General features: G+C 39.9%; 1 protein-coding gene and 1 long non-coding RNA gene across 5 annotated transcripts in view; one reads left to right on the plus strand and one right to left on the minus strand.

Annotated features, from left to right (window-relative positions):
- The window catches only part of LOC114652763 (uncharacterized), a 363,527-nt gene extending 343,856 nt beyond the window's left edge, over positions 1 to 19,671 (minus strand). For 2 of the 3 annotated variants that reach the window (XM_051927768.1, XM_051927767.1), the window contains exon 1: positions 19,171 to 19,671. The gene's annotated coding sequence lies outside the window, so the exon portion shown is untranslated. The remainder of the gene's footprint in view (positions 1 to 19,170) is intronic. The other variant, XM_051927766.1, reaches the window with a different exon arrangement.
- LOC127528031 (uncharacterized) lies at positions 1,133 to 3,606 on the plus strand. 2 transcript variants are annotated; one of them, XR_007935184.1, is made up of 4 exons: positions 1,133 to 1,594; positions 2,264 to 2,352; positions 2,433 to 2,594; positions 3,081 to 3,606. It is a non-coding gene; the product is annotated as an uncharacterized LOC127528031 (long non-coding RNA). The 2 variants fall into 2 exon arrangements; XR_007935183.1 differs by lacking the exon at positions 3,081 to 3,606 and having other exon boundaries at positions 1,140 to 1,594; positions 2,433 to 3,039.
- Positions 19,672 to 23,620: the final 3,949 nt, after the last annotated feature.

Consider the following 23,620-nt stretch of genomic DNA (forward strand, 5'->3'; position numbering starts at 1 on the left):
CCGCCTGTTGATCTCACGCTCCATTCTTCCAGTAAAAGTAAAAGTATTTTTTAGTAGGTTAATTCAAAATAAATGGGATTTAATAATCATTGTTTAATTTATGTAGTCCAGGGCAGTCCAGGAAAAAGTATGCCATACAAGCTGTCCATTTTGGGCAAAACCATAAGACACAAAAAAGGCAGACGAAGATAGTCACTCAAAACCGAAGTGGAAAAAATATGACGAAGACTATCTTGCTGTTGGGTTTACTGTCAATGTGGTCCAAGATGAGGAGAGACCGTTGTGTTTTCTAATAATAATATTTTACTTATATAGCGCCTTCCCCATGCTCTATGTGTGAAAACTCTGGCAGCCGACAGTGTGACTCCAAACAAATTAAGAGAGCAAAAAGTAAAATTACACCCCAGTTAGGTCAATGAATCACTCCAAGTATTTTTTATTTTACTGTAAGCAGAAAAGTCGCTTTGCAAAAGCGGCAACAGTGAACACCAAAGCACGAATAGCCTCATACAAAGTTGCCTACAGAGTTGCACAAACCAAGAAAGCACACGCAATAACACATAAGTTCATCCATCCCACAGTCTGGGATATGGTATCTTTTATGCTGGCCCCAAAAAGGCTATCCCACTGCCAAATGACACGATCGCAAGACGCATATGTAACAGTTCAAACGAACTGGAAGAACAACTTATTGAAAAACTACAAGAATCGCATTTCGTCGAATCAGCTGATGAGGCTACAGTGAAGACCGCTTGTTCATTGCTTACGCGCAGTTTGCTGATACTGATTTGCTGTTTTGCAAGTACGTGCAATGCTGTGTGACAGCTAAGGAACTGTTTACGATTCTTGACTGTTATCTCACAGAGCTAAAATGCAAGTTAACGGCGTTGCATTTAAACGGATGGTGCACAAATCATGTCATGGTAAAGAAGTGGATTGCAGGCACTAATCAATAGCGTCTCGCCAAACGTGCAGTGGGCGCACTGCTTTATACACTGAGAAGCACTGGCATCAAGGAAGATTAGCCCTGAGCTACAAGAGATTTTGGCGAATGATATTATTGTTATGTCTAAGAAAGACGCTGACAGCTGTTAAGTGCAACACCTTGTCGCTACCCGATCTGCGTGCCTACCAGATTTGCGCGCGCAGGCGCATAGCTTAACTATTACGACCCTGCACGATCTGCGTTTCTTTTACTTTGCGACAGGAGTCCCCATCCGATTTGTCTCGCGCACGCGCTCTCTGCTTAATTAAAATTCATTTCACGACGCTGTCCGATTTGTTCTGCGCATGTCCAATGTTTTACGACACACGAGAAAAAAAGTTACCACGGGATTTTAATTTCTCGGTCTGCATTAACAAATAGAACTTTCGCCATTCGAGTGAGAAGGAGAAAGAAGAACGCTGTAAAGAATAGGAGCATATTGAATTTTTCTCTTGGCAGAAGAATAATTTTCACTTCTTGAAAAAATGAAGACTTTTCAATTTTACAACGACTTGAAAGAATATCTTTTACGGGAAGAATTTAGCAACAATTTAACGGTCAGAGAGCGAAGTGAAATACGACGTGTGTCCGTGAATTTTATGATTAAAGGTACTGTATGTAATGTTTATTGAATGCTTTTCAATTTTTGAGAATACAGTATATACTGTAATATAATCTAGATATATTTAGGATTATCTGACGTTTTGTTTAATAATTGGAATATTACAAAATTTACCGTTTTAAATAGGCTGGTGATTTCAATGAACGCGCATGAATGTTTTGAAATATGCAAAACTTTTAATAAATTGTGTTATTAAAAAAACTGCTCAGGTGGACTTTCCTGTTTACTGATTTATACTTGATTAATGGATTAGTAGGTTTTCTCTTTTTGGGAATATGAAAATCTGAACTGCCTAGATGTATCTCAGATCAGGTGTCTAAATTTTACAATTCTTTTAAAGAGAGAAGTAAATTGGTATCCACTAACGAATGTTAAAATGTGTTTTTTCTTATGCAACTCCCCAACATTAGACCACAAAATTTTAGTGTGTGTGTGAATCCTCGCAATCCCAGTAACTGTTGTGTTTTTCTCATTGTATGAGTTTCAATAGAAACAAAACCAGGCTGTTTCATTTGCAAAATAAAGCACACATTCTTCGGGGTATTATGCTTTGTTACTGGGTAATTGGTGTATGCCTTCACTTATAATGTGATGTGGTCATATTTCAGTTACATGCAAGCAACTTTTGTATTCTGTTCTTTCTTAATTTTGGATAGTCCATCATCCATGCCCTGGCTGCTCTACAGGGTGTATCAGGACAGGAGGCAGAAGACTTATTTCTTGGTGGCCCAGAATACAGTATCAGGTAAAAGTCAAGTCTATGAATGTTTGAAGTAAGTGTTTAAATATTTCTTGTTTATTATTTTTATATTTTACATGCCTTAGTGAAGTGGAAGAATTTAACTGAAAGATAGGGCAGCAATTAAAGAAGGAGAGAATGCTGCGATATCTGTTGGAATAGAAGATGATGCTACTGCCCAGTGCTTCCAGAATCCTTCATTTGAGTCTTGGGTCTGAATCTACTGCGTCATTGCCAAGTATTCTGGGGTAATGTATCTTGTTTTGTTTACATTTTGTTTTTCTTAATATTCCAAGCTCATTTACTTGACCTTAGCTTTAATAAACTGGATGGCTGTCTCCTTCACGATTGATTTTAAAGTACTATACTATTCATTACATAAAAAGCTCTGAACAATTTAGTCCCTTCCTGTATTTGGTACTGTCTCTCCCCCAACACTCCTCAGTGTAATCTTTAATCCACAACCACTAATTTGCTTATGAAAGAACTGGTGAAGCAGCTTGCACATGTACACCAAAAATATAGAATGCCGGCTATAAATGAAAAACCTTTCAAATACTTTTAAAACTCAATTTTTAAACTTCACCTCTGCTTAATTCCCATTTCTATCAGTTTATGATTTACTTCTGGTTTATGAATGGAACTGCATACACTGAAAGATTTACACCAGATAATAACCATTGTTTTAACCATTGTTTTGTTTTTTTTTTGCTGTTTTTCTTTTTTTTGTCCAGTGATGCCCTTTGCCATGCACCCTGGTCAAGTCTTGTGCAACTGACTGTGGTGCTGAAGAGAGAAGATTTCTGAAGACCCTCTTGAAATGGAGCTGCAATTGGATTAACACCACAACAGTATGCTGGCTGAGAATGTCCACAGGGGCCTGGGGAGGATGTGACCTTGTGACCCTGAGACGTTGTTTTGTCAATCATCCTGACCAACTTGACCTTTATGTGTACTTCAGCAGGGCCATCTGACCATCAGATATATTTAAGGAGAAGGACCTTTCAATTTTCCTCTTGTGTACTTTTAAATTGTATATATATTTTTTCGTTTTGATAAAGTTATATATATTTGTTAAGCAGTTTAGCAGTTTGGGCTTTATTAGTATTAAAATATGTTAGAAGTTATCTGTGGAATAATTTTAATAATCAAAATAGCAAAACAATGTAACTTTAAATTTTCTGTGCTCTGGGTAAAATATGTTAAATATGTGGTGATTTTTTTTACTTCTTTGGGTTTTTTTGTACATTTGACAAATGTTTTTTTTAGGTGCATTGTTCTCACATTGTTCACTTTTGTTGTTCTCATAACATTTATTCAATAAAATTTGCATGAAAAGTGTTTCCTTTTTCATTATTCAGTTATTAACTCACATTTAAGACACTATATGGGTGAATAAAAGCCATTTAAATTTGAGTACAAGACGAGCAATAGTATCACAGAAGATGGTGCTGGGGTTGTGCTTTATGTGGGTTAGACATGAAATGAAGATTTCTTTTTCTTTAAAAAGACTGTTTATGCAATCCACTAGTATCACCGCAACAAAATTTTGTAAACCATGATGCCCTATGACGTGTATTTCATTAATAATAATATGTAAAGTTATTTTTAAAGAGTTTTTCCAGGGATGAAAAGTGCATCAACAGTTCATTTTTACATATATACACACTTGTTTTGAGTAACTGCATGAAAGCCTGGTACAACAGCTGCACCAAACCTGCCAAAAAAAGCCCTGCAGTGGATCATAAAAACATCACAAGACGTTCAATGGAACTGAACTGCCATCACTTGATCATCGATACAAGATTCCCTGTGTAAGAAGAGCTGAACACATCATCAAGGAGAACACTCATCTTGGACAGAACCTGTTTAAGCTTCTCCCATCTGGCAGGCATTTCAGATATATAAATGCAAAGAATTATTATTATTATCAATCTGTATGCTACAAATGGACAAAAAAAAACAAACTTTTTTCCAGCTGCAATAAACTTACTGAACTCGTATATCTCCTCAATCTGAAATCGTTTTCATTGATCATGTACAATTAATGTAGTATAGGTAATCTATACTGCTGTGCATTTATGCAATAATAATCCATCCTGGTTACTTTAACATCATATATGGCATCTTGCCAATATTTTGAACATATTTTGTATGATTACTCAGTTTTTAGTTCATTATTTATTTATTGTATTATTATATATCGTAACTATTTGACAGTGGAATTTAAATACAACGTGAAGTTGACACGAGTAATTTCGTTGCGTTACTCAATGTCAATAAAGTACTTGAATACATCTATTTTTAAAACTCATTTATTTTTTATATGTAGACTATAATAACATACAATGGTTAAATACTTTGTACAATGGGAACTGAAAAAAGAAGTGCTATGTAAACTAAACGAAGCGATCTCAGTGATAAACAACGTGTATAACGAGGAGTATGACAAGCTTAATTCAGCCGTGAAAACAGAACGTTCAATGAATATTTAATAATATTATCATTATGGTCAACTACTACGGCATTTCAACGAAAATACTGTACTGCCCGTTGTGTATCGACATGCGCAGTTGAGAGCGATCCGTGCCGAAAAGCGAAATGTTTAGTATATATTTTTTTTTTTATTATTAAGCGCATGCGGAGTGTATTATTGCATACGTATTGAACGAAAATGTCATCGCTCACTTTACGGTGCTGCCCAATCTGTTTAACGCATGCGTGAACACTTTACGGCATGCTAGGCTTTCAATACGCCTGCGCGCGCAAATCTGGTAGGCACGCAGATCGGGTAGCGACACACCTCTACAAAAACTTGTATTATTCCTTCCTATTTCCGTTTCATTCTCTCAGACCAAAACAATCAAACTCATCTCCTGAAAAGCAGACCTACCGCACATGGCTGCATAATCGAACCCTGCAATTAATATCACTGTGCACATATATAACATTTCTCCCCCCTCCCACCAACAGCAAAGAAATCTGAGTATATAACAGAACAGTTAAACATGAAACATAGTAACAAAATCCTGCAAGTGTCCAGGGCGAGAACGCAACTGAGTGGTACGTGGAGATGGCTCCTGGGGCTGAATAACAGGGTCGGCTTCATTCTGTGCTACATCAGGCTGGATAACAGAGTCACCCAGCCATGCGTTTGGAATGGCCGAAGAATTTGCGTTGTTTTTGTCAGCAGAATGAAATTCTACAACAGATGATGGTGGAGACACCTTTCGAAGACATGTGGCATGCCACTGAGAACCGTCAGCAAGACCAAATGTGGCTGGGCCAAGCTGTCGGGTGACTTGTACTGGTGAGGACCAGAAAGAGGCCATTTTGTTATTGCGATGGGGCTTCCGAACTCTTACCCAGTCAGAGACTGCTATGCTGACCTCCTTGACCCTTTTTGATTGATCAAACCTTTGTTTCATTCGGTGTTGCCGTCTGGTGACAGAGTGCTTAACGTGACGAATTGAAGGAAGGGCACAGGGCATACTCTGACCGAAAAAAGGACGAAGTCTGTCTAAAGGTAGGGTAAGCTCACGAACTAGCATGAGGAAAGCAGGCGAGACTCAGTAGTGCTATGCTGGGATGATCTGTAGTGCAAGAGGGTATTAAGCAGAGCCTGATCAAAAGAACACCCTTGTGCCTGGTGTGCCCTAAGGCCATTTTTTAGTGTTTGGTTGAAACGTTCCAGCCCTCCATTAGACTGTGGATGGTAATATGCAGTGCAAACATGTTTAATGCTTTTTGATTCCAGAAATGAGGTAAATTGATTGCTTGTGAACTGAGGCCCATTATCCGTAGTAACGGTCTTAGGGTGACCCCAGCGAGAAAACAGTGATTCCAGAATGTTAACAACGACACAGGAGGTGACTGTGCCAGTTGCAGTAACCTCTGGCCATTTTGAGTGTAAGTCATACACAACAACCAAATACCGCTAATGGTGAGGGACACCATGGATTTCTCCCGAGATGTCCATCTGTATATGTTCCCAGGGTTGGGTGGGCCAGGCAATAGGCTGCAATGGGGGAGGGACCTGGAGACCTGTCTTGCCACTTACCAGACAGGCCACACAATCTTTAACCAGAGTCTCAATGTCCCTGTCTATGCCAGGCCACCACACCAAGTCACGACATCTCTGTTTTAGTTTCACTATACCTAAGTGGCCCTCATGTGCCATTGACAACACACGTGCACGGAGCGCATTTGGAACCACAGTACGAAACCCTCGTGCCACACAAGAACCATTCCAGCAGGAGAGTTCTTCTTTCACTCTAGCAAAGGGTAACAGATCCTCAGGTGCCCTGCTAGGCCAACCATTCCTGATAAAGTGGTATACCTGGGATAGTACTGGGTCATGTGTAGAGGCCTCCTGGAGTTCTTGGAGAGATATAGTGGTCTGAAGAGGCATGTGCATCATCTGGACAATATCATGTTCCATTTGGTCAGAATCAGGAGATTGGGCTGAAGCCGCAACTGAGCGAGACAGAAGGTCTGCAATAACATTTTCACGCCCCGGAGTGAACTGGGGAGTAAAGTGGTACTGGTGAAGACGGTTAGACCAACGATGTAACCTCAATGGGCGGTGTCCAGTGCCAGATGCCGACAGCAGGGTAGTGAGAGCTTGATGGTCTGTTCTTAGTGTGAAATGTCGGCCATACAGGTAAAGGTGCCATCTCTCACATGCCCAGAGACATGCCAGTGCCTCACGTTCACCCACCGAGTATTTCCGCTCTGTTTCAGTAAGGGCACGAGAGGCAAAAGCTATGGGCTTCACCACTTGACCCTGACTTTGTGACAGCACGGCCCCCACTGCTATAGCAGATGCATCACAGGTGACAAACGTGGGGCTAGAGATGTCAAAGAGGGCTAGAATTGGAGGGGAAGTAAGCTGTGATTTCAGGAGGTGAACAGCCTTGGCACAATCAGGAGACCACACCCACGGCTCATCCTTCCGCAGGAGCTGGCGCAATGGTGCAGTAGTAACAGAATACTGGGGCAAAAACTTCAAATAGTAATTGGCCATGCCCAGAAACGAAGCTACCTCGGCTGCAGATGTAGGCTCCGGAATGGCGTGGATTGCATCAACATTTGATTGGAGTGGAGATAAACCAGCAGCTGATACTTGAAATCCAACAAATTCTATCTCTGGCACTGCAAAGACACACTTCTCCGCATTCAATGTGAGTTTGTGCTTAGACAGAGCGGAAAAGACCATGTGAAGATGTTTGTCATGAACAGCAGCGGTGGGCCCATGTACAACAAATGTTGTCTAAGTATATGACCACTCCAGTGATGCCAGCAAACACCGAGGACATGATTTTTTGAAAGCTGCTTGGTGCTGAACATAACCCAAACGGTACTCTTGTATAACGAAACATGCCATCATGTGTCACAAAAGCTGTGAGGTCTCTACTGCTGGGGTGGAGGGGCACTTGCAAATAGCCTTGCCTAAGATCCAATTTAGAAAATAAGATAGAACCATAAAACTGTGCTGTGAGTTCTTCTGAAGTAGGAAGTGGATATTTGTCTGGAATTATTGCTTTATTTACTGCACGAAGATCTACGCAGATGCGCAAGCCACCAGACTTCTTCTTAGCTACTACTATGTTCGAGACCCATGGGGAGCCGTTGACTGGTTCAATGATGCCAGCTGCTAGTAGCTGCTGCAGCTCAGTAGACACCCCATCTCGGAAGGCCAGCGGGATACGTCATAAAGGCTGCATAACTGGTGTGACAGTGGGGTTCAGTAAAGGCTTGTGAGTGTAGGCAGTGATGCAACCCAAACCTGTAAAGAGTCCTGGCCATTTTTGTTGTTGCAGTGAGGATACCTGTAAGATTTGCATGCCACTTTTATCTAAGACAGAAAATCCCAGGGCAAGAAACAGATCTAACCCCATCAGATTTGCCCCTTGTTTTGTAACGTGAAAGCAAACATTAGGCAGAACATCTTTGCCATACTGAACAGTGAGATAGACTGAACCCATCAGGGAGATCCGAGAGTCCCCATAACCATTGGCAGTCGTGGTAGGTGTAGACAAGGCCATAGAACTGAAAAACTGTTTGTATGTGCATATATTTAAGAGGGACATTGTAGCACCAGTGTCCAACAAGAGGGAAATGTTCACACCATTTAAACTGACTGTGCATGACTTGAAAGCTGCTGGTCCTGAAATCACCTTGTGAATTATAGTTGCAGTCTGTCCGTGCGCACTGATTGGAGAAGAACGACATAATTTAGCAAAGTGGTTCTGTTTACCACAGCTGCGACAGGTCTGACCGCGTGCCGGGCAGCTTTGAGCTCTGGTCGCGTGTGATCGTGATCCACAGTTTCCACAGTGGTGCTGAAGTTGTCCTGAACGCCTGCGCTGCACAAACTGCACTGTTTGTTCTCGGTCGGCTGCGCTGACTTCGGATGCTGCGGAATCCTCCGTCTGCGAGTGCTGCGCGTAACTGTCTGATGCGGAGGCAGAAGCAAAGAGTTTCGAAAGCTAAGCCGCACAAACAGCTGCAGATTCCACACTGAATGCTATTGCGACTGCATTTGGTAATGTCAAATCATCCTTTTCAAGCAAAAGCCTTTCGCGAACTTTATCATTGCTAGTGCATTCGATTAGCTGGTCGCGGATCATTTCCTCTTGTAATGCCCCAAACTTGCATGAGCTAGCTAGTCCTCTTAAGTTTGCGACATACTGATGCACAGTCTCTCCAGGAAGCTGACAGCGCTGTCTGAAAATAAATCTCCGTAGTAGAGCACTTTGTGGGGCAGAGAAGTGGGCATTCAAAAGTGTAACTGCAGTATCATATGTGTCAGCCAGTCCCAAAGTCCCAAGCACTCGCTGCCCTTCCGCTCCTAAGCAATGGACGAGTAGAGCCCTTTTGCGAGTGGCCGAAACATCCTCAAGCCCCAAGGCAGTGAGATAGACTTCAAAGGATTGTAGCCAACGAGTCCACGGAATCGGAGGCTCACCGGGTAAAAGTAGAAAGGGAGGTGGTGATGAAAGGGAAAACTCAGCCATTCTCGTCGCCAAATGTTATGTCTAAGAAAGACGCTAACAGCTGTTAAGTGCAACACCGCTAGAAAAACTTTTATTATTCCTTCCTATTTCCGTTTCATTCTCTCAGACCAAAACAATCAAACTCATCTCCTGAAAAGCAGACCTACCGCACATGGCTGCATAATCGAACCCTGCAATTAATATCACTGTGCACATATATAACAATTATAGCTCGGGTTCACGTTTACAACTTAGAAACGAAGGGTGGAGAGTCATACTATAACTCTGCGCATTCTGCTTCATTTTTCAACATTTTCTCTGTGAGACTGGATTTTCAGCTGTATCCTCACTAAATACACAGCACAGATCTAAGCTGAACACTGAGCATCACTTGAGAGCGGCACTTTCAAGTCTGCAGCCCCGTTTTGACAATTCTCACTGCAGTCACTAATAAAGTAATGTGACCTGAGTTCTCACAAAATTACATTTTCTCTTCTTGCCAAGTAACTGAACTTTATTTTCAAGTTATTATTTTGTATTAATTTCATTATTATTACTTTATTTATTTTTACTTTTACACTGGTTGTACATTTAGTATATCCTCCAAGCAAATGTGGTTGTGGTTCATCTTTAAAATATTTCTTTCTTGCTCAATACGTTTGAAAAAGCACACAGAGACTAATCAAGCAATTCAGTGACAACAGAGACACATTTTTGTTTTGGTAAGTTAAAGTGCACAAAGCCTGTCCTACAATTTTACCTGCACGAAATAAACTATTGAAAGAAAGTTGAAAGGAAACATGCAGTTGCTGTTCATGTCATTTCAATTTAATAAACAAAATATGGCCCATATATATATAGAGGATGTTTTAAACATGAGCTCCAACCACCTTTGCTAGGAGAGTAAGTACAACCAGTGTAAAAATAATAAATAAATAAAACAATAATAATAAAATAAACAATACAAAATAAAACCATAAAAATAAAGTTACTTAGCAAGAAGAGAAAGAATGTCATTTTGTGAGAACTCAGATCTTATGAATTTATCAGTGACTGCAGTGAGCCTGTTTTGCATTGCACATCTTGTCAAAACAGGGCTGCAGACTTGAAACTGCCACTCTCAAGTGGTGTTCAATGTTGATCTGTGACTTGTTTTCAGTGAGGCAACAGTTGAAAATCCAGTGTTACAGCCTTCTGTCCTATGAGTGGGTACTCCCTCTCCACACCAAGCCAGATTTCACTCCGTTTCTGAGTTGTAAACCTGAACCCGAGTTCTAAGAACATTGGTCAAAACCTCTTCACTGTAAAGTGGTTATTTGTGAAAGTAAAAGATACTCATCAAAAAAACATAACTTTACTCGATAAGGCTAAGTTTTCTTTCCCACATCCAGTTTTGTGTTCTCATAACTTACATTTTTAAAATAAACTAAGTGTAGATGGTACGACAAAATGTGCTTAATTTTCCTATGTTTGTGGTATCACTAGTGTTCTGTCCCACATGTTGTTAGCTGTTATTTGTTGAGCTGTGCTCCCCCTTTGTCTTGTCATTTATTAACACACCTGTCAGTCTCGTCCCACACTCACAGTTGGTGCCATAAAATGTCTATGAAACTCACGTAAAGTCTGTAGGTCCCATAATAATCATTCGAGTACAATACATCTCATGTGTCTAACGTCCGAAGCGTATCTTTAGGGAATATAAACCCCTGGGTCTGATTAGTTGTGGTACGCAGCAATTTGATCCTCTGTCTACGCGCTTGTCTTTGTCTTGATCCAACAGTGGAAATCTATGAGGGGCCAAACAGGCCAAAAATCATATATTTTTGTACGTAAAGTATTGGTTTACGCATGAACATTATTGGTTTATGGATGATTACTATCGGTTTGCGTGCATACTTAATTGGTTTGCGTGCAAACAATACTGGTTTCCTTCATATGAACCATATTGGTTCGTGTCCGTATATTATCGGTTTGTGCGTGAACTATATCGGTTTGTATATGCATAGCACTGGTTTGCATATGAACTATATTGAATTGAACTTTATTACTGGTTCACGTGCGTTTGCTATCGGTTTGTGAAGGAATTGCATTGGTTTGCGTGCGTATGCAATCGGTTTGCGTATCAACTATATTGGTTTGTGTTCGTATACTACTGGTTTGCTTACGTATAGCACTGGTTTTTCATATGCACTATACTGGTTTCACGTGGGTAATATATCGGTTTCGCATATGAACGCTATTGGTTTTGTGTATGCACTACATTGAGTCCTTGTCAGTCTTCTACCGGTTTTATGTGTGCGTACTATGCCGGCTTTGTGAAAGTAACATGCTGGATTTATGTGTGCACTATATCGGTTTTGCATATGAAACATACTGGTTTGCAAACGCACACTATCGGAATGTTGTGTATGAACTATATCGGTTCTGCGTGCGAACTATATTGGTTGTTCACGTGATCTTCAGTGGAAATGGGCGGGGCAAGAAACAGGCACTCAGGGGCCGGTAGTGTCATGGAGCGTGTAGAGAAGCTGACAGGAGACGGATCTGGGCTTACTTTAAACAGCGCCGTATTTTTTTCCACACGATAGGTTTGGGAAAGGACTTGGTGGTAATTATTACTATTTAATAGAATCAGCCATTAAGTGTGTAATGAACACAAAGCTGAAGTTAAGTACGTATTTGGTCGTCTTTTCATTCACTTCCAGCTACATGCTCGCTTGCAACCCGCGACTGTACTTTTTCACACAGCTTTTGCAAACTAGTTACTTATTCTAAAGGCAAAATATTCTACATTTACGACTGACGCCTTTATCCAGTATAACATTTAGTTACTACTGGTTACATTTCTGATGCTCAGCGATCCCGCACCGTGCCGCCTAGACAGGTGAAGTGACATGCTCATGGTCACACAGTGTCACTATCAGGACTTGAACCGACAAATGTAGGGTTTAGAGGACAAAGCCCTAACCACAATGCCCCACTGCTTGCACATCTGCAACGTGCATATTATTTGACATGATATGATCGTGTCCATTCTTTGAAAAGCTAAATGTTCCATATTTAGGACCAGTATATGTGAGTTACATCATATTGGGCCACCTTACCTTTCACAGTTTTGTGACAAGGCATATGCGTTTTTTAAGATGCAGCCGATTTTTGCCCTGCCAGGTACGAGTACCTGCGTATTTCCACTCCAATATCTGATAAATAGGATTTACTGTGCTATCATGGGCACTGTAAAGTGTTAAATCACGTTCAGCCACCTTAATTTTCACAGTTTTGTGACAAGACAGATTCCTTTGTTAAATTAAAGTTGTGTTTAACATTTTTGACCTGTGCAGAACCAAAATGTGGAATATTTATTTTTTCAAATAATTGATCGGTTTGTAATGATCCTGATTAATGTACATGCTGTAGAATATTTTGCCATGCTGTTAGAATAAGAAGCTGGTGTGCAAAAGCTGTATGAATAAGTAGCTGACTGCAAGCATATACTGGATGTAGCTAGGATTGAATAAAAAGCCAGCAGAATGAGTACCTCACGTCAGCCCCGTGAATATTTCAGAATTACGGGAAAATACTGTTAAAAATAATAACCACCAAGCCCTTTCAGAAACAAACAGTGACATGCAAAAGTATTCAATCACTTTAAAAGTCATCCTAATTTTCTGTATGACAAAAGATTTTTCCACGTTTATTTATTCATTTTTTTTAATGTGAACTCTTGTGCTGTACCAATACATTTCTAAATAAACCATTTTCTGTAGATATTTAACTGAAGAAGAAAAACTCCAAAGTTGATGTTTGCATTAAGTATTCAAGCCCAACACATTCATACTTTGTCAAGAACCCTTTTGCTGCCGTAACAGCCTTCGTTCTTTTGTAAGTAGGCCCCAGTTCTGCACACTGCTCAGGAGTGATTCTGCCCCTTTCTTCTTGGCAGGATTTCTAGAGACCCTCTATGTCGGTGAGATGGCACCTCTGAACAGCAGTTTTCAAACAGTTGCACAGATTCTCAACAAGGTTAAGCTTAGGGCATTTTACTTGGCCTCTCCAAAACATTCACCTTTCTGTTTTTGAGCTATCCCAGTGTCACATTGTCCTAATGCTTAAGGTCATTATCATGTTGAAAGATGAATCTTCTCCTGAGCTTTCATAGCAGACTGGAACAAGTTCTCTTGCAAAATTGTGCAGTATATGTGTCCATCCATTGTCCCTTCAACTCTGACAAGATTGTCAGACCCAGCACATGAAAAACATCCCCATAGCATGAGACTGCCACCACCATATTCCACTGTAGGAATGTTGTTTCTTGAGGCCTGGACAATGTTAGTGTTACACTTCACATACCTCTTACGTCTGTCCAAAAACTTCTATTTTGGTCTCATATGACCATAAAACCTTCTCCCACATTTTAACTGGGTCTTTCTCATGCTTTGTGGCAAACGCCATACATTGTTTTATGTGGACCTTCTTAAGGAATGGCTTCTTTCATGCTACCCCCCCATAGAAGCCTGTTTTATGGAGAACTCTTGAAATTGTGGACCCCAGCACCTTTACTCCAGCTAAAGATCGTCGCAGACATCTGAGAGTGACAGTTGGATTTCTAGTCGCCTCTCTCACCAGTTGATGTCTCACTCTGATGTTGAGTTTTGAGGGACAGCCTGTTCTAGTCAGAGTCTGTGTACTTTGATGAACCTTCCACTTTCTGGTGATGAATGCAACAGTGCGCAATGGGACATTCAAACTCTTTTGATATTTTTATAGTCATTCCCAGTCTTGTGCATTTCAATAACTTTGTTTCTCACATCAGTAGAATGCTCCTTTGTTTTAATTTTTGCAGTGACTGTCCACCAAAGATTACGGCCCTTACAAAGGGGGCTGTTTATATCCAGAGAGACAGAAAGGACTCACAAGTAGCACCTCATCATGTTTAATTATGACTGTTAAACGACTGTCACCTTTGTAATTAATTTGTCATTGGTGTAATGATGGAGCTTCCAAAGCACAAAGGTTTAAATACCTATGCAAACATTAACTTTGGAGTTTTTCTTCTTCAGTTAAACGTCTACAGAAAATGGTTTATTTTGTCTTTGGAAATGTTTTGTCACAGCATAAGAAAAATACTGAATGAATAAATGTGTATAAATCTTTTGTCTTGCAGAAAATTATGACTTTCAAGGGGATTGAATACTTTTGTATGCCACTTAATGTTTGTGAAAGGGCTTGGTGATGATTAACGTTTAACATCTGAAATGATCACGGGACTTAAGTTAGGTACACATTCAGGTGGCTTTTTATTCACTCCTAGCTACACATATGCTTGTAGTCAGCTACTTATTCACAAACCAGCTTCTTCTTCAATGTTAAGTGCATGGTAAAATATTATACAGCGTGTACATTAATCTGCAAACTGATACATTATTTGAAAGAATAAATATCCCAGATTTAGCTCTTGAACGGGTTGAAAATGCTACACTCAACTTTAACAAAGGAATCTGTCCTGGACAAGATTATATTATGTCAAATAATATACACATTGCAGATGTGCAAGCATTGGGGCATTGTGGTAAGGGCTTTGCCCTCTAAATCCTACATTTCTCGGTTAAAGTCCTGATAGTGACACTGTGTGACCATGAGCATGTCACTTCACCTGAATAGGCGGCACGGTGCGGGATCGTTGGGCATAAGAAATGTAACCAGTAGTAACTAAATGTTATACTGGATAAAGGCGTCAGTCGTAAATGTAGAATATTTTGCCTTTAGAATAAGTAACTAGCTTGCAAAAGCTGTGTGAAAAAGTACAGTCCGTGGGTTGCAAGCGAGCATGTAGCTGGAAGCGAATAAAAAGACGACCAAATACGTACTTAACTTCAGCTTTGTGTTCATTAAACACTCAATGGCAGATTCTATTAAATAGTAATAATTACCACCAAGTCCTTTCCCAAACCTATTGTGTGGAAAAAAATACTGCACTGTTTAAAGTAAGCCCAGATCCGTCTCCTGTCAGCTTCTCTACACGCTCCATGACACTACCGGCCCCTGAGTTCCTGTTTCTTGCCCCGCCCATTTTCACTGAAGATCACGTGAACAACCAATATAGTTCGTACGCAGAACCGATATAGTTCATACACAGAGTTGCAATAGTGTTCGTTCGCAAACCAGTATGTTTCGTACGAGAAACCGACATGGCACACACATACAACCAATAGAGTTCAAGCGCAAAACCGATATGTTACCCACATGAAACCAGTATAAGACGTGCATGAAACCAATATAGTGCATACACAAATCCATCGTTAGACCGGCACAGAACGCAAGCCAATATAGTTCATACGCAAACCGATAACATACAACCGAAAACCAATAACAAACGTACTGGAACCACTGATATACACACGCGAATCAATATAGTTCATATGCAAACCAGTGCTATGCATATACAAACAGATATAGTTCACGCACAAACCGATAATATACGGACACGAACCAATATAGTTCATATGAATGAAACCAGTATTATACGCACGCAAACCAATTAAGTATGCACGCAAACCGATAGTAAATATTCATAAACCAATAGTGTTGATACGTAAACCAATAGATTACACACAGAAATATATGATTTATGGCCTGTTTGGCCCCTCATAGAAATCACTCTCGCCTTGTAAGTGTCGTTTAAAGCTTCATTGTTTAATGTATACTCTCTGCTATGTGTTGTTTTGTAAATCATTTTTTATTGTCTTTGGTTGTACACCTGTATATACCTGTAGGTTTCTTTTGTATATATTTCAGTTTACAACGAGGCAGTAAAAGCCTTCAAGAAAGCTCACCCCTTGTTGTTTTTATGTGGATGTGCCGAGATGTTTAAGTTCTCTGCAGCCACGTTGCACGGTCAGCGCTGAGTGAGGCAGAAAAACTGGTAAAATCAACTTCGTTTATTCAAGTGCAGTTCTGTTTTGCACGCATAGAACAATGGGCATGTGTGTACATGCAGACTTGAACACATTTACGTCAGTTTTACACTATTGTATGCAGGTGAAATAATTCAAAACTGCCGCACATTTAGAAAGGAGCTGGCTGCCTCAGGGAAAGTTAAGTTAATATCTCATGTACATATATGCACATTAGAAAGTCGTTATACATTTTCTCACTCTTCTCTTTTTAATTCTCGCAGAAGCACAAAGGCATTGTCGGTTAGTGTACGTGTGTCTTGAAACGTTTGGGCTTGCCTTAATCAACACATTCCTTAAATCATACAATAAGTATATTGTTTGATTACCAGTAAGCATTAGTTGATTAGTAATATGTAAAATAAGGAAAGTGCTCTGGGTTACCGATGGTTTGTGGCAATATGCGTTGTTGAGCAAATGCTAACAATGAATTTTCACGGGAGGCAGATGGTCAGAACAGAGGATTTTTTTGGTAAAACTTTAAAAGGTGTGTTTGACTCTCAACAGTTGAAGATGTCAGTTCTTATATTTGCAGCAGACTTAAGATTTAAACATGTAGTGACATTTTTTATAGTTTAAAATACTACATTGTCTAATACTGGTATTTTTTTGTTCTTACATAATAATATACTTATATTGAAATATATTTAAATATTGACTGTGTGCATAGAGAGCCTGTTTGGTTTTACCAAAAATTTTTTTAAGCATTTTGGTGTAATGACTAAGACATTTTCAATACGGAGACAGGATGTTGTCAATCAGTGCCCATCAGCTTCAGAACTGAAGGAAATATGATCAGCCCTGTTTACCTTATTACAGGTAAGATGTTTTTGTTCTACCCTTTTTTTAATGCTGACAGATAAATATTATCAATATTACAACATAATCTTCTTCCTAACCAGCTTATCTATGCCAGGGTCGTGGGGTAGCTGAATTGTATCCCAGCCATTCTAGAGCACAAGGCTGGAACAATCTCTGAATTGCAGAACACACACACGAGCCCAGTTAGCAGTGCCATTTCACCTACCCTGCATTTCTTTGGACTGTGGGAGGAAACCGGCGCACCCAAAAGAAACTAACACGGGAATGGTGAAAACATGCAAACTCCATGCAAGGAACACCCAGGAAACAAACCCCTGTCTCCATACTGATATGGGCTACAACTGCGCCACCATGTCACCCATATTTCAATATTTGTTCCTAAATTCATTAAACAGGGCTAATGCAAATTAAACAGTAGAAATATTACCAATTAAACATAAACAGTAAAAATATTACCAATTAAATAATCTATAAACTACTGTTTAGACATTGGTATGTTACCACCCCGGAGCAGTGGTAAAGCAAATATCCTGGCTGTTTATTTAAATATGTTCTTGCAGACACCTTAATCAGTTGATACTATTACATCATCAATATTAACCTAAATGACAAAGACATAACAAACAGGCTAATGGTTCACTCTTCACTTTAGTTCTACACAGTTGCCTGTGTTTGTTGATGTTTACTACTGTGTGTGTGTTTTTGTTGAAGCCTTTTATGATGTGTTTTACAGGTAAAGAAGGGTTCCAGAGGATAACTGCTTTGAAACTAGAGCCAAAATGTATGTCTTTTGTCGACAAATACACACCAAAGCTATTATTGGTTTTTAATGTCAGGGAAGGTGCTTCAGGCAAAAAGATGTGTGGCATTATAGACTGTCTACACAAGGAAAGAAGAAGCAAATTCTGAAAATTGAATATAATGCTCTTGCAACATGTGGAAAACGATTTTTAATAAAGATGTCTACTGTTTTATAGGATGAAAATGCAACAGAGCAGGGAAGAGATGTCTTCATTCGCTGCTTAATGGAGTTGTGGGCAATAGGGAGCACTATAACCCAACGCAAACAGACGCAGGAGGCACAAGTCCAAGCACACATGATTTATTTACAATTTCAGTGCCCCAACAAGCACAAACATACTCTTTTCTCTGTTTTCTTTCTTCTCCCTTTTCTCTTTCTTTCTTTCTTTCTTTCTTTCTTTCTTTCTTTCTTTCTTTCTTTCTTTCTTTCTTTCTTTCTCTCACCCAGCAAGCATAGTATTCCTTCTCCCAACTCTGGCTCCTGGAGTAGTGGCTGCTGGCTCCTTCTATAATGCACCCAGAAGTGCTCCAGGTGCTTGATGACCTATTTCTGGGTGTGGCTCATCAACTTTTAAGGCGAAACATGAGTCTTTTTGTTTTTCAATGAGTTGTTCTTCCAAGTCATTTTAAATATCATTTATGCGTCTTTTCATTTGACGGTGGGATAATCTTTACTTTTGAGGCACTAGTCTCATCCAGCCCAGATACCATATCTAAGGCTGGGATAAGAGAAGGAGAGAATTAACTCCTCTGTTACTATGTGTGTTTTCTTGGTTTGGTATTCATCATTGCTGCCTTTACAAAGTGACTTTGCTGCTCACACACTTTGTGAATCACTGATTTAAACAAACTTAAGTGGAATACAATGAAGAAAGCTAAGACTTATCTTGGTAAAAAGGTTGTGAATTTATTTTGTGGCATTCCCAATTCACTGAGAATAGAGAAGTTCACCTGAGCATTAAAGGTGATAAAACAATAAAGAGACCAAATCGCTTAAAGGTTAAATTAATAACTTTAGGTGTGTCTTTGTCTCCCATCCTGGTGCTCTCTAAAATGTTTATTCCAATAGCATATATTTCAGTTGGAGAATAGGAAGAAACGTAGCTAATATATAAACTTACAGTAACAACAACATCCAATCAGTCAGCTTTATCTTATGTAACCATGTAATGAGCACAAAATATACACAATGTAAGTAATTATAATAAAAGGCCAATGACAATCTCAAAGAAAATAAAATACTTTGGTACCTTTAATTCTGGTGGTTTTCTCAGCTCCTGTTCTTCTGCCTTCACTGTTTAAGGTAAAATAATAATGGCGCTTATTCTATTAAACAGATCAGGAAGTGGCACATGCCCAATGAAATCTGAAGCCAGTACTGTTCCTGTCTACTAATAATACTCTACACACTGTAATTCCACCCCTTATAGTAGATAGAAGGGGAATGAAAGTCAGTAGGCATAAGATGGAGTACGTGTGTGTAGAAGGAAGGTGGTGTAAGGGTGTGACTGCAAGGAGCAAAGGTGGTGAAGGTAGACAAATTTAAATACTTGGGTTCAACAGTTCAAAGCAATGGCAGAGTGGACTGGGTGGAGAAGAGTGAAAGGAGTGAGTTGTGATAGAAGAATATTTGCAAGAGTGAAAGGGAAGGTCTATAAAATGGTAGTGAGACCAGCTGTGTTGTAGGTTTTGGAAGCTGTGGCACTGACAAAAGACAGGAAGCAGAGCTGGAAGTGGCAGAGGAGACCCCTAAATGGGAGCAGCCAAAAGAAAAAGAACCTATGTCTATTTCAGCACAGAGGCTCTGTGCTGATTTATAAGCCTGTTAGTAAAAGAAGGAGAAGTCGCCTGAAGGAGTTACAAAAACTAAGATAAAGAGCCCGCCTTAAGGCAAGTCAGGGCATCTCCTCAAGTGATAAAATGTGAACTGGTTTGTTGGCAAGAATAGGCACGACTGTTTTTAAATTTTAGTCAGGCAAATCATAACCTCTCATTTAAAATACTCTCAGAAAACAGTACACCTGAAATATGAATTATGGGATCCATTTTAATAGTAAATGCTATAAAATATAGAGCTGTGTGTAACGTGTGTCATTGTGGCTCATTCTCTAGTGGTAGTGAGGCACAGCTGCAGCGAACAGATTCAAATTTCAATGCCCTGACTTTTCTTAACTTTTGTGTTGAGTTTGTGTTTTCTTCACGCTAGTCTGATATTTTCCCTCACATATCTTAAAGACATGTTCACTAGGTTAATTTGCAATTATAGACTTCGCAAATGAGTAACTTTGCGGGTACCATGGGATGGACTGGTGTCCTGCCTAATTTTGTGTCCTGTTTTATACCCTTTAGTTACAGGATGGGCTCTATCTCCTACAATCCTTATTTGGACAGAGTATTGAAATAATTTCAAACTTGTACCGTAGAAGTTCAATTTGGACAACCGGTTTGGTGTGCCCCTGGCATGTAATATGGGTGTGTCGACCAGACAAGAAAAAACAGGTGCATTGCTTACTGGGTTTATGCTGAGTCTGTACTCTTCTGAGCTTATGTTTATAGGTTAAAGTTGCTATAAGTTTAAGCAAAATATACATTTTAAATGCATTAATATACCATTAAATGTCACAGGAATTTCTTGCTGAAAACTGCTTCAAAAGTGGTAACCTGTAGCAGGAAGCATTCATCAAGTCTTTACTTAAGAAACAATTGCAGAATTTCTTCTGGTCAAGTTAGTTTACACCCTTTGCAGGGTTCTGTCAGGTCTACATAAACAAGAAGAAGCTTGTAGTAAGCTTGGGAAGAAGCTGTGTCCTCTGTACGAAAGAAACTGCAACATCTAATAAGTTCATTTCTGCACATACTAACCGAACTTGCAATTAAAAATGTTAAGACATTTAAGGTAACTCTGTTCTGTCATGTCCTGTTAGCAACTAGGTGTAACCAGTGGTATTAGAGCTTATGTTATGAGTAAGAACTAAAGATTTAATTTTGGAGTGTATAAAAGGATGCAGCGTGAAAACCTCTTTGTAACACTTTCATTTTACTGCTTTGCTGATTTGAGTGTTACCCTTGCAAGACATAGAAAATAAAAGAAGACGCTTCCTCCTGCCTGTACTTGTTTTCCTCAATGTAAAGGGAGAACTGGACACCCAGAAGGAATGGCCTGTACAGTTTCTTCCACAATACACATGCCTTATAGTGTGAGTAAATATATATGTGTGTGTGTGTGCATGCATGTGTGTGCGCACCTACAATGAAGTAGAATTCCAAACAGTGTTGGTTTCTGTCTTGACCACAATGCTACCTGGATATCTGAATATCTTTTTTTCTGTAGTGGGATAAGCAGTTCAGGAAAGGGACAGAAAGTGAATTAGGCAATTAATTAATACAGCAGGTATTTAATAATCGTATTAAGGACTTTAACAGTCAGTTAGTCAGTCATTTTCCAACCCGCTATGTTCTAACACAGGGTCCCGGGGGTCTGCTGGAGCCAATTCCATTGATGTAAAATTAAGATCATTGATGACCTCCAGAGCCAAACAGATCTGTGTAAAATTAGAGCTTTCAGCACAACATTTTGTTACTGATCCAGGATTCACGGACCATTCTATACAGTGCACCCTCATTCTCTGCAGTGGTGATGGAGAAACTAATGCAAGGAAGTTTCTTACTGAGGTGGTACGTTTGTATTACAAGGACTACAAAGGGGGCTAATTGGTGATAGTAGCAGTGGTTACAGGGCTGATGGTAGAAGCACTTGAGAACTGCTTAAGATAGGTCATATCACATTGTTTGATTTGTCAAGTATTATAACTATTTCTAACTTAGTTATCGCTTACCTGTGAGGTAAGTTTAAAAAGGCTCCCGGAAAGAATGGCTGAGCAGCATCATGAAGTCACAATCTGAATGGGGGAATGTTTGGTCAGTTGCTGCTTTGACAAGACCAAAGTGAGCTGTATGTACCTATGTATGTACCCAGTGTTACTTTGTGGCTGCAGAGAGAAGGACGTCCCATTAGTTCACTTGTGTCACAGAGGTTACTGGCAGAAAAGAGAGCACAAACATCAGTCATGTAGAGAGAGTTGTAAGAGAGTTAAGGTCTAAGAGAGAGTTTAGGAAGTTACTGGAAAGACAGATGCACATGCACATATGCCTGCAGGTGGCTTAACTTACACACACAAGTGATTGAAGAGGATTTGTAATGTAGTTGGCATTCACCTACAAGAGAGGGTAAGGTAAGGTAGATGTTGTGATAGCCTCACTAATTGGCTGTGCCAGGCAGATGTGAAAGAAGATTGGCCAGTTAGTACCATATAAACCTATAACAAGACCAGCAGGGGACATCTTTCAACCATCTGCTTTTAGAAAGAATAACTGCAGAGCAAGTGTTGCGGAACAGCTATAGGAAGCATTACATGTAAATAATTATTACTGTTTTTTTCCTTTATTTAGATTGTGAAAACATAAAAAGATGTAATTGAACAAAATGCATGTGTGTATAGAAAATAGGACAGAGTGATGAAACTTGTTTGTGTTTGGCGTGCGTGACAAAAAGCATGTATACTTTCTGGAAGTTTCTTTTGATGATGTGTGTGACAAGAAAATATACCTTTAGGGTAATGACTTTACAAAAACTGGAAAAGTACAATGAGTCAGGATGCTATTTTTTGCTTACATGGTCAACGATCAGGAGATTAGAAAGGTATAAAAGAACAAGGACATCTGCGCTCGAGGCAGATGAAGCGCGGTGTCCTGGGACTGTGTTTCTCTGACATTTTACCCTTGCCTGGTATGTATTAATAAAAGGTTTTGACTAATTTTAATTTTCTTCTCTGTCTTCAGTCACAAAAAGTGTCCACAGTTTTTGGCGCCCAACGTGGGGCAAGAGACGGCCGGTCGACTCCTCCAGCGAGACCATTTCAGTGATCCGTCTTACCAGCGGACTGCCGTTAACTTGAGATATCCGGCAGCAGAGCATGCAGCTCCGGCAAAAGTTAGGACTGCCCTGTCCTGAAACAGTTCTTGCGTGAGGAGCCCCTGGTCTCCTCTTTGCTACATCCACGGTGACTGAACGGATTTCCAGACAGAGCTTGCACACTTCCAGGCTGGGGTAAGCACCGGGGGATTTCCGAATATTTTTTATTTTCTAAATAACGGGAGGGCGAGTTTCCTGTTGACCGTCTAGTCATACTCATATCTCAACGGGTTGCTTAAGGTGATGGAGACTTGAACCGAATCGGACACGAAGTCACCTGAGCTGGAATCCGGGGATGTGAGCGGACAGGCTAACGGGACGAGTAACGGGGTGGTATGGAAATATAAACCGAAAAGAGCACAGATTGCAGGATTGCTGTTAGGAAGGAATAAATAAATCTACATACGGAAGAAGCAACAAAACCGTGTTCTCCTGGGAACTGGATCAGTTGATAGTTAGGTGTCTCCCCTTGGAACTAAGAAGGGAACAGTTTAGGTTTAGTGAGTGGCACACTTAATGCCTTGCTGATTCATACGTACAAAGGATTAGGCGAATCAGTATATAGTTGGAAAATTAAATACAGAACCCGGGAGGGCAAGGGAACAAAATGGGAACTTATAACAGTAAGCCTGTTAATCGCCGCACAGGGGGATCAAAATCATTAGTGCTGGAGGGATTATTTTCGGAGGATCAACAGACGCCCCGTAAAAATGGGTCTCCTAGAAAAT

Source organism: Erpetoichthys calabaricus, chromosome 5 (assembly GCF_900747795.2).
Source record: "Erpetoichthys calabaricus chromosome 5, fErpCal1.3, whole genome shotgun sequence".
Taxonomy (NCBI): Eukaryota; Metazoa; Chordata; class Cladistia; order Polypteriformes; family Polypteridae; genus Erpetoichthys; species Erpetoichthys calabaricus.